This window comes from Triticum aestivum, unplaced genomic scaffold (assembly GCF_018294505.1).
Source record: "Triticum aestivum cultivar Chinese Spring unplaced genomic scaffold, IWGSC CS RefSeq v2.1 scaffold19907, whole genome shotgun sequence".
NCBI classification, from domain to species: Eukaryota; Viridiplantae; Streptophyta; class Magnoliopsida; order Poales; family Poaceae; genus Triticum; species Triticum aestivum.
In genome coordinates, this window is record NW_025231883.1 from 1 (window position 1) to 10,602 (window position 10,602).

A 10,602-nucleotide genomic window follows, 5' to 3' on the forward strand; every position below is an offset into this window, starting at 1 on the left:
GCGGCACTTGCACTACTCTCAGCTAGACTATAGTGAAAAATTTCCTTTTGAGAAATTAATCAATTAATAGTGAAGAGTCTGTACCGAAAAGAATGGTGTCAAGGCTTCTGTTGGGCATAAATTCATACACAAGTATTTTCTCTTGTTCTTCCAAACAAACGCCAATGAGGCTCACAAGATTCCTGTGGCGAAGCTTAGCGACCAGGACAAGTTCACTTTTCAGTTCCCCTATTCCTTGTCTGGAACTCTGACATAGTCTTTTTACTGCTATTTGTTTACCGTCACGTAGGACTCCCTGTGCAAGAGAAGATGCATACTCATTGGTAAATATATGAAGCTGATAAAAATAGTACATATGGCATGGTTTGTACCTTATGAACCATCCCAAAACCTCCTTTACCAAGCATATTTCCTTCGCCGAAGTCATTTGTCGCCGCTCTTAGTGTTGATAGATCGAGAAGAAGTGAATCGATGCTTCGAATACCATCCAATGTACCTGAAGTCAGTCAACGCAGCCCCAGCATTTTCGGATATCCGAAGAGTTTTGTCTCGACGACACTTGTGAAATAGGAAGAACGATATAATCGCAAGAATTATCAAAACTGCAGCAACTCCACCAACAACTGAACCATTGATCCTTGTTTTCCTGCTTTGTTGATCTGGCAGCTCGGATGTCCTTTGTTGATCTGGCAGCTCCGATGCTGCAAGCCTGAGGAGGAGTGTGCCTCCTCCAGTTCCCATGTATTGTTGTTGGAGGTTAATCAGGTCCCCATGCCAAACAATGCACCCGGCGTGATTGTAAGCGTAAGCTGTGCAAGAGCAATTATTCAGACAAGCCACCTGACATTGTTGAGAGCTTTTGGCAACTGCACCCCGAACATTATCAGGTAGCCTCACATCTGTCATGACATAGAACTTATCAGACTGAGTGTGCGCGGATCTCGAGTTGGTCTGGCAGAACAATGGTGCATTCCTCTTGCACCCACCACTGTAATCTTGGAGGTCCCAGTCACTCTGAACCTTCTGGCTGAACCCCTTGACACAGTTGCAGTACAGCAGGGCACGGGGGTTGCAGCAGCCATATGCCCCACAGGGAGCATACACGTCGCACGCTGACTGTGGCATGGTCCAGACCAAGAGCCAATTTTGTTCGGAATCCATCCATATCAGCTGCTTGGTCTGTCTGGTCATGTCAATGATGAACCGCGAGACTAATGAATCATCCTTCATCGAGTAGGAGAGGTAGCTTTCTGTGGCATTGTTGACGACTTGGAAGTGGTAAAGGTTGTTGACAGCCTCTGGCATCATGGTGAAGTATTTGCCGTTCCAGGGGCCACTGGTCCAGTAGTTTACGGATTTGTTCCACTTCTGTGTCATGCCATTTGGGTCTACTTCCAGAAAGAACAACCCAGGAGATGGGTCTGCGTTGTTCTTCCAACAAACAAGCCTCTTTCTCACACCAGTGACCTTGTTCAGTCCGAGCTCGCCCCCGAAAGCCAGGTGTCTGTGGGATAGTCTATGCTTCGCCAATAAACCATGGATGAATTGGAGGCATCGGTGAGTTGGAGGCTACCGCTATCCCTCATGATGACCACGGTGGAGTTGGAGGATATGCTCACGTTGCTCGACCATAGCTGCCGGTTCTTGGCCTGATCATGGAGGACCAGGTTGCTGTCCTTGGCGATTTCCAAGGACGCGGTGGTCGGGTGAGACACCAGCACATTGGTAATTGCCGTCCACACGGGGGTCAGCAGTGGTACAAGGTGAACTTGCTGTGGGGAGTAGAAGCCCAAGGTGAACTTGCTGCCCTGGGACACAATCTTCTGTGACCCGGACAACGGTGTGGCGGAGTTGATGGTGTCGACGCCTGCACAGAGTAGGATCTGGCCGAACAGGAGGAGGAAGATGAGAGGAGCCATGGATGGGAGCTTGGAAGAATACTCGGCCACACGGAGCTGGAAGGATTGTGGGAGTTTGAACTTTCTGAGTAACTCGTGGTGGTGCTTGGACATAGAGATTTTTAGGCTGGCAGGCAACAAGACTCCACCTCAAATAGCTACCTAGGCTGCTTGAAAGGTATACACACCCAACAACATTATGGTTCTGAATAATTGATCATTTAACAGATGCAAACTAGTCACGACTGTGTTGAAGATTAAGACAGGATTAACTGTTGGGTTTTTCCCTTCATAAATAGTCCTGCCTATTCAACTTATTCCAGCTCAACTTAAGCAATTATTTGGACTGAGAAACTTGACCCAGAGCGCCGTTCTCGGTCAACAACCACGCTCAATTTCCAGGAAGCTTACCACCAATTGGCAGAATGCAGCAAAGTCTGCCTCTTTCGTTATCATCAATTTCTACTGTTGTCACTCCTTTTTATTTGCGGACACAAAAAAGGCAACTTTTGCTCTGATGATGACTTTAGCTGGAAACCAAAAAAACCTACGAAAGCTCTACGGTAGAATGAAGAAAAAACAAATGAAAAACAAGGACTTGTTCTTCTTCTCTGTACTGGCTTGCTGTAATCCATTTTCTTAGAGCATCTCCAACGGCCGCGCCAAACGACGCGCGCGCGGTAAACCCAGCTCTTAGCACGCGCAGGGTGTTTTGCCGCGCTCCAGCAGCCGCGGGAAACTCGCGCGCGCGGAAACCGATTGCGCGCGCGCGAAAAGGCGCCAGCTCGCGCGCCATTTTTAGCGCGCCGCTTCCGGCGCGCCTATAAAGTGCGGCGCGTGCCACGCGCCTTCTCCACGCTTCCTCTTCTCCTCTTCCTCTCCCTCTCTGCCACGCGCCGCTCCAGCGCCCCGCCATCGACGCGCCGCTCCAGCGCCCCGCCACCGACGCGCCGCCATGCCGCCGCGCCGCCGAGGAGCGTCCGGCTACCGCGGCGTCCGCCTGCGCCCCAAAGGCAGCTACTCCGCGGAGATACGCTTCGGCGATCTCCGGCTCGGCCTCGGCTAGTACGGGACGGCGCGCGAGGCCGCCCACGCGTACGACGCGGCGGCGTGGCGCTTAGACCGGCCGCGCGGCCAGATGAACTTCCAAGATGTTCTACACGCTCCAGCAAGCACTCAATGTCGCACCGCCGACTCGTCTGAACACGGCGGAAGACCGTGCGGAGCACGCCGAGCGGCAACCCGGAGGATGAGCGGGTCATGGCGGAGTGGCGCCAGCGCCACCCGGAGGACGTCGCCTACGAGCAGGCCTACTGGGCAAGGCCCCGCGAGGAGGACACGCGAAGGCGCCGCGAGACGCGGTTGGAAAGGCGTCAGCGGTAGGCGTTGGCGAATGCGTAGTCCGACATCGTTGCAGCAGGTGGGCAGTCGTTCTTCACGCCGGACGATGATCGGTGGCTGCACATCTGGCTAGACACCTCGGACGACACCGCCGAGGATGATAATGGTGATGATGATAGCGACTTGGAGTAGTTTCTATCTAGTTGCGCGGTAGTTTTATCTATGCTTTCGAACTATCTATCTAGTTGCATCGATGTAAAATACCTTGTATCGTTTTTTATTTATGCAATCTATCTAGTTTTTATTATCTATGCTTTCAAAATAAAAAAAAATGTTGTGTGCGCGCTGCATTTTTTGCGCGGTGCTGGAGCGGCGTGCGCGCGCTGCATTTCAGCACGACTGCTGGAGCGGGCGCAGCGCGCCGCGCCAAATCAGGCGATGGGCGCGCGCCCCCTTCGGCGCCTGTTGGAGATGCTCTTACTTTGGTAAGACCTCTTGTTTCTATTATTCCGGGTACAGAAAAGTGTCCTATTTTCCATTTTCTTTGTTAAGAACATACTTCTTCTTTCGGTTTTGTTTTTGTTAGGAAAAAATATATAGAGGAGAGGCAGTATGAATTATAGTCCCTCCGTTATTTGAACTACCAAAACGTCGTATATTTAGGAACGGAGGAAAGACTATTAGGATGGATTCCTAATGTTGTCAAACCCCAAAAAAAAGGAAAAATGTTGTGTTGTCTGCAGATAGTTTGCTTGAATGAATCTTAATCAGGCGAAAAAAGACCCACACCAATCAACAGGCAGCTAACAAATAGGAGTAGATTATGCAAGCTGAGACCACAGATAAGCAGAGACCCTACAACCTCACCTCTCGGTGCGCGCGGCCAGAGCATGAACGGCCGGTGAGGTTCCTCGCCTACGCGGCCAACCGCCTCGCCGAACCAGGCCGATGTGCCGGCTAGCTCCGCCTGGCCGTGGTGAACCTCGGAGCCCAAGAAATTTGGTCGGAGACGCCTCCAATCGACGGCACGGTCGCCGTCTTCCTCGCATCCGGATCTCCTCTTCCGCCGCATCTCGGCCTTTCCTCCTTTGTGCTCTCGGGTCCACTTGCAGCCTCATCCCCCATCGCCGAGGAGCCACGATACCAGGACAGAGCCTCTCATCGGCGTGGCCCTGCCCTGCCGCCCGCTGCCGTTGCCGTGGCCTCCGCTGCGGTGCTCCTCCTCTGTCCCCGACGGCGGGGGTCCCGGCCGGAGGCTGCGCGCGGCGGTGTGGATGCTGCTGCTGCTGCCGCCATGCGGGGTTGGGTCGGGGGAACGGCGGCGGCGACCATCGGATCGGACTCGGCCACCAGCGACCGGACAGCGCAACTTCGACTCTGACGAATAATTGTGAAAAAGAATTAGGCACAGTTGGAACCGCAGAAGACCGCCGAACTAACCACTTGCTTCTTGTCATTGTACACCATCATGCCCTGGCACTATAGCTTCGACTTTGTATCAACAAACCAGCTGAGGCAATCCCGCGGACAAGTCGGACAAGAGCCGACTACCGCAGCAATTGTCACTCTCCGACATCGCTCCCCCATCATCGTTGCCGCAAAAGTCTTGACGCCAACATCGAGGTTGAGAGCAACATGATCACCCCCACGACATGAGGTCAAACGCGCTCGAAGCCAACAAAATCTCGGGGCCGCCGCCCCGATCTGCTTCCATCACGTTGCGCTCTACGCAGCACACCAACACCACCTTTGAGGGCCGCCGCCTTGACATGCCACCGCCCGCACTCGAGCTGCAACACGGCACGACCTGGTTGCCCGCAGCCCACGATGCGCAGGACAACCCCACACAGACCAGAAGTTCCAATGTCATGAAGAAACATCGCAAATTCAAATACATATGTTAACATTTTGCCACATATACAGTAGAACCGTATTTAATTTGTCGGATCTTTGTGTGTTTCTTAAGAGCATCTACAGTCGGGCGCCTCAAACACCCCTCAAACGCCCCGGGCGGACGACCCGATCACTGAACGGTCAAAACAAAAACGATTTAGACGGGCTCCTCAAACCTGCCTCAAATACTTCAGTTTGGTGAAAGCACCCAATAATTCTGCTTTGCTGCAACTGACATAAGAGCTGAATGATAAGTTCAAATATTGCAGCTCAGATAGGAGACCCAAGGATGCTGGTAGCTTTCCAACAGATTTACATTCTGACAAGTTCAAATATTACAGTTCCGTGAGGCTCCTCAAGAAATCTGATACATTGCAAACTCGAGAGCAAATTGAAAAATCAAGATGCAACATTTTTTTTAGCTCTCCAAAGGACTCTGAGAGTTCTTCAATTCTCAAACAACCAGATAAATCAAGATAAATCAGACTTCAGCTTCTCCAATTGACTGTGGCAGTGTCAAGATGTTAGAAGAATCGCCGAGACTGAGGTAATTTAATTGTGATAGACCAGTGATACTATTGGGAATCGTTGCATCTTGTATTCCTGGAGCATTAAGATACCTCAACCATTTCAATCAACCAATAGAATCTTGCAACTTATTTCATTGGACTCCCTATTGCTTCCCCGATGACTCCAATGAGGTCATGCTCATCTTTAATTCTCACCATCATACTATCCTTCCCAGACTTCCTGCAAGTATCCATGCACCATTCATGCAATCTTCGCATCATCGTTGTTAGAGGAGGATTATCAGGTTTGACAAGAGGCTTCCTGTACTTGTATCTGAAGATCTCTACTGTCTCTAACGTTTCAAATTCTACATCATCGTTTAGGTAATCACCAAGATTAATACCGGGCAATAGCCCCGAATGATTAGCGACGATATCGCTAGACACCTTGAGCGGGGGGCACGATTGCTTCGCCTGTTCGCCGAGATGGGGAATTGTTTTCCCACTTCTTCGTTGTGCTAATCTTGCATCACTGGAAGTACTTCCTGACCGCTGCACATCTTGATATGTCCTTTTAATACAGAGGACATAGTTGGAATCCGATGGAGGCATGGTGGTCGCTTCATGGCATCCAGAGTCGCTTTCACGGGATCTACAATTTCCTTCGGAGGTGGAGGTTTCCGTTCAAAATGGGCCTCCACTTCGGCTGCCATAATGCCATCGGTTTCCTTGTCAGTCCTCTCATATGGTAACTTTGGAACAGGCTTCAGGCTTGGACCAAATCTGTATTTCTTCCCGCCTCTTGTACTGCTAGCGAGCGGCGACGTCTCTCTTCTGCCGTTGCTGACACGGTGGAGTCCGCTGACACACCAGAGGAGGCGGAGTTCCCTCACGTGCCGGAGGAGGCGGAGGAGGAGACTGAGTGCCCTCACGCCCCGGAGGAGGCGGAGTGCCCTGACTCGCCGGAGGAGGAGGCGGAGTGCCCTCACGCACCGGAGGAGGAGGAGGAGGCATCCAGTTTGGAAGCTTGATGTGCTCCTTTCTCCATAGACAGGTATTCCTTAAAGCATTTTCCATATGAATGTTCCCTTCACCTGTAGGGAAGTCAAGCTCCAGCTCCTCAAATCCCTCCATTATTTCATCCACCATCACAACAACATAGCCATGTGGAATCGGTCGGCAATGAAAAGTTTCCTCAGCTCAAGGAGGTATAACAGAGCCGACCGCCGCCTTCAAGGTCATGTTCTGGCATTTCGTCATTAGCTCACAATGTTCATCCTCCGTGATACTATCCACGAAATTAGGCTGAAATTAGGCTGAACGAGCTCCGTGGAAGCCACGATGCTTCTCCGCTGAGATGGTGGGGTAGCTTCTGGGGCAGCGTCGAAGCAAGGATCTTCGTGCTGCTGAGATGGTTGGCCGGTAGCTGGCTGGCTCTCAAGTTCCTCCAGCTTTGCTAATATTGCACTGAGCCTCTCCATTTCGGTTGCTTCCGCTTTCCTCTTTCTCTCTCGGCTTCTGTAACTACCGCTGTCGGGAAACCCATGCACCCACGGAACAGAGGCTGGTGTGCCTCATGTTCGTCCAGGGTGCTCAAGATTCCCGAGGGCCTCTGTTAGCTCGTCCTTCTCTCTGCCAGGAATGAACGTCCCTTCCTGTGCTACCATTGCTGCATGAAAGTTCCGGATGGGTATTGTAAATTGCTCGTTCGTCCAAACAGACTCCCCTGTTTCTAGGTCCAAAGTTCCCCCAACCCCAAAGAACCAAGTCCTTGAACGATCTGGCCAGTGCAATGTCGCTGGTTGGACCCCTTTAGCAAAAGCAGGTCTTGCTCAGCTTTGTCCCACAACGGTCGGGCTTTGTAGTAGCCACCTGACCCCCGTGTGATGGTGATACTTCTTTGCAGCATTTTGTTTGTTTGTCAGTGACCTTTTCTTACCCTTCTCCGATTGCTTGTAGGACAGAAATGCGGGCAAGTGATCTCTTATCTTCTCATAATTTTGTGCATCTACAGTTTACTCTTACAGACTGAATATCGTGTGTGTGTGTGTGTGTACATGATCATCAAATTACAGACTGGATGATATGGTGCTGCTCTAATTCACCTCAATTTGATCTATACAACAAATTAGCATCAATTTAACACTGATTTTAGGGCGCTGGCTACCTTTCAGTAGCAGCAGAGGCGGCGAGGAGGAGCTGGGTCTCTTGGACGAAGAAGACGAAGAAGAAGAAATCGGTGAGGAGGCATAAGTGGGCGGCAGTGATCGCCTCTGTAGCAGGTGGGCGGCGGTGCTGGGCCCGACGGTGAATGCACTGATCATCTCGGTGGACGAGGCGGTGGAGCAGTGGCGGCCGTGGTCTTGCCCAACTCCCGCAGCGGAGTGGCTGGCCTTGGTGGGCCAAGGTTGTGGCCGAGGATGCGAACAGGACGACGAGGAGGAGCCGTCCGTGAGCCGTGCGGCCGCCACCTGTCGAGGTGTCGCCACGGAGGAGCAGGTGGGCTATGGCGAAGCTCGCCTACGCAACGCAGGTAAGCAGTGGCGGCGCAAAATGGAAGCCCGGGGCAGGTGGATGGCCGCGCAAGTGGGAATTTGTCGCCGACTGATCCCTGCGGCGGCTGGGGCACGCGGTGCCAGCCGGCGACGGGGGGAGACGGAGGCTGGGGCGCGCGGTGCCCGCAGGCGTCAGGGGAGGAAGAAGGGCTGATTAGCACGAGATTTAAAATCTTATGTTTTTTTTGCAAAATTACAATTGAACTAAGCTGGTTACATGTTTTCCCGGATGGAGGGAGTACTATTTAATTATGTCGCATTGAGCTGAAATGATAGTTTTTTTGCCGAGGACACAGAAATGCATATTTTCACAATCACACCGTTGGATCATCTTGTAGCGGTGCTCCACTATTGATTTCAAAAATTATTATAACATTTACACCGTAAGAAGCTTAGCAAGTGTTAACTAGTTCTATGGCAAGCTATGATAGACACAGTTTTACTATATATATACATACATATATATGGGTAGATAGGCAAGGTTGTAAAGAGGAGCGGACCCGGAAAGATTGCCTTAGAATAGATTGGAGATTACAATTTAAGGCAACAAATCAATTATATTAATACTTTCCCTATCAAACTTGGCACTTGTGAAGATTTTTCTATGCATTAGACACATCACATCCTTTATATCGCATTAACACAATAGATTTTGTACAAAAGATAAGGATGATCATATCTTATGGCATTTGATGCCATATTTTCCAACACATCTTATCATATATATAGTGCAATTAATGCTATATTTTCTGGTGGTCATATATCTTAGTGCAATTAATATATGCTATCTTTTGTACGCATACAATAATCCTTAGCTTATACATTATAATTATAAGCAACATTAAATGTGAGGTGCACTCAGATGCATATAAATATGGTGGTCTAAGAACTCCAAAACTAACAATTCCCTATATTCACAATGAAAGGAAAGCAAGCCATTAGTGCACCTCTTTTCATGTCATTTCTAGTTCTGGTGACCAGAGGAAAAGATGTTCAATACAAAAGGCAAGAGGAAGACAATACCCAGATTCTCAGTTATCACTGAGTTAATAAAACCATTGTGGTATGAATAATTAACCTTCTTATGTATATCTAGCATATGTTTTGGGGGCTAAAAAGTAGAGGAAACATCAAAACGGATGAAAGATGAAGATGTCTATGATTGCATTGATGTGAATGAGCAACCGACTTTCAGGCACCCATTATTGAAAGACCACAAAGTCCAGGTAAATTAATTTCATAACAATATGATGTACCTCCATGAATTGTCTAGTATATTGTTAGTTCATGATTAATTGCATAAATGTTGATTCAGCGTGTTCTACACCCTTCTTGTTTCATTAATCTTTTTGGATATGTTTTTTATGCTAGAAAGTTAGGGATATTGAAACCGTACTGAACTAAGAACCTTTTTACATAATATAATCTTTATAAATGATGAATGAAATTAGAACATGTTTTTTTGTGTACTGTCTGGTACTCCCTCCGTTCCAAAATATATGACTCAACTTTGTACTACCTTTAGTATAATGTTGGGTCATCTATTTTGGAATAGAGGGAGTACATTTGTAATATTTTTTTATAAGGTGGTTCATTCTATTTTCAAACAGATGCAACCAAATTCTTTCCCTGTTTGGATGGATATCCAAACATTGCCTTCAGATGAACCATCTACCATTGAGTGCCCAACGGGAACAATCCCAATACTGCATACTAATGGAAGTGACACCATAGCAGCACATAGTTACGATGGGCAATTGGAGGTTAGTTTTTGTATAAGTTACAAATGAATTTGTTTTCACAATTTGATGGGATTTTTCTGTAGGGTTGATTATGGAAATTAGCGTATAATTGGTGCATTTCCTATGCAAGTCAAATTTACAATGTTGAATTAAAGAAGCAGCCTAGACACTATAATAATCTAATTAAATTGCAAGAAGGTATTTTAAGAAAAAAAATCACCTTCCGATGGTAATGGTTAATTTTTCATCGAGGGTCGTAATAATGAATGGTCTAGGTTCATAAAGTATGATGGAAAAATGATTTATAAAAAAGAATGCAATTTTATAGTGAATGAAGGGCCTCATACTCTACAATATTTGAGTAGTTGATAATGATTTTTGTACCCTCAAATCTTTATTTGTACTAAAAAAGTTATGTATGAACAGTATGTCAGTTGTACATGAAGCAATTCCAATTTCATTACCAAGTTTTAGCAACACTCTCTTTGACAGTTTCATACTATATATATACTAGTCACAAATTCTTAGTTGTCAGCACTAATGTTTTTCATTAATTGTTACTCTTTCCATGCCGAAATGTGAATGAACACACATCTTAAGATATAAGTTATACTGACAACATGGCAAAACAATGTAAGTAATATGAACCAAAAGTGATACATTT

The 10,602-nt window shown here is 48.0% G+C and overlaps 1 pseudogene; it reads right to left on the reverse strand.

The window, feature by feature from the left end:
- Positions 1 to 84: 84 nt before the first annotated feature.
- On the reverse strand, positions 85 to 2,012 carry LOC123175859 (G-type lectin S-receptor-like serine/threonine-protein kinase At2g19130; annotated as a pseudogene).
- Positions 2,013 to 10,602: the final 8,590 nt, after the last annotated feature.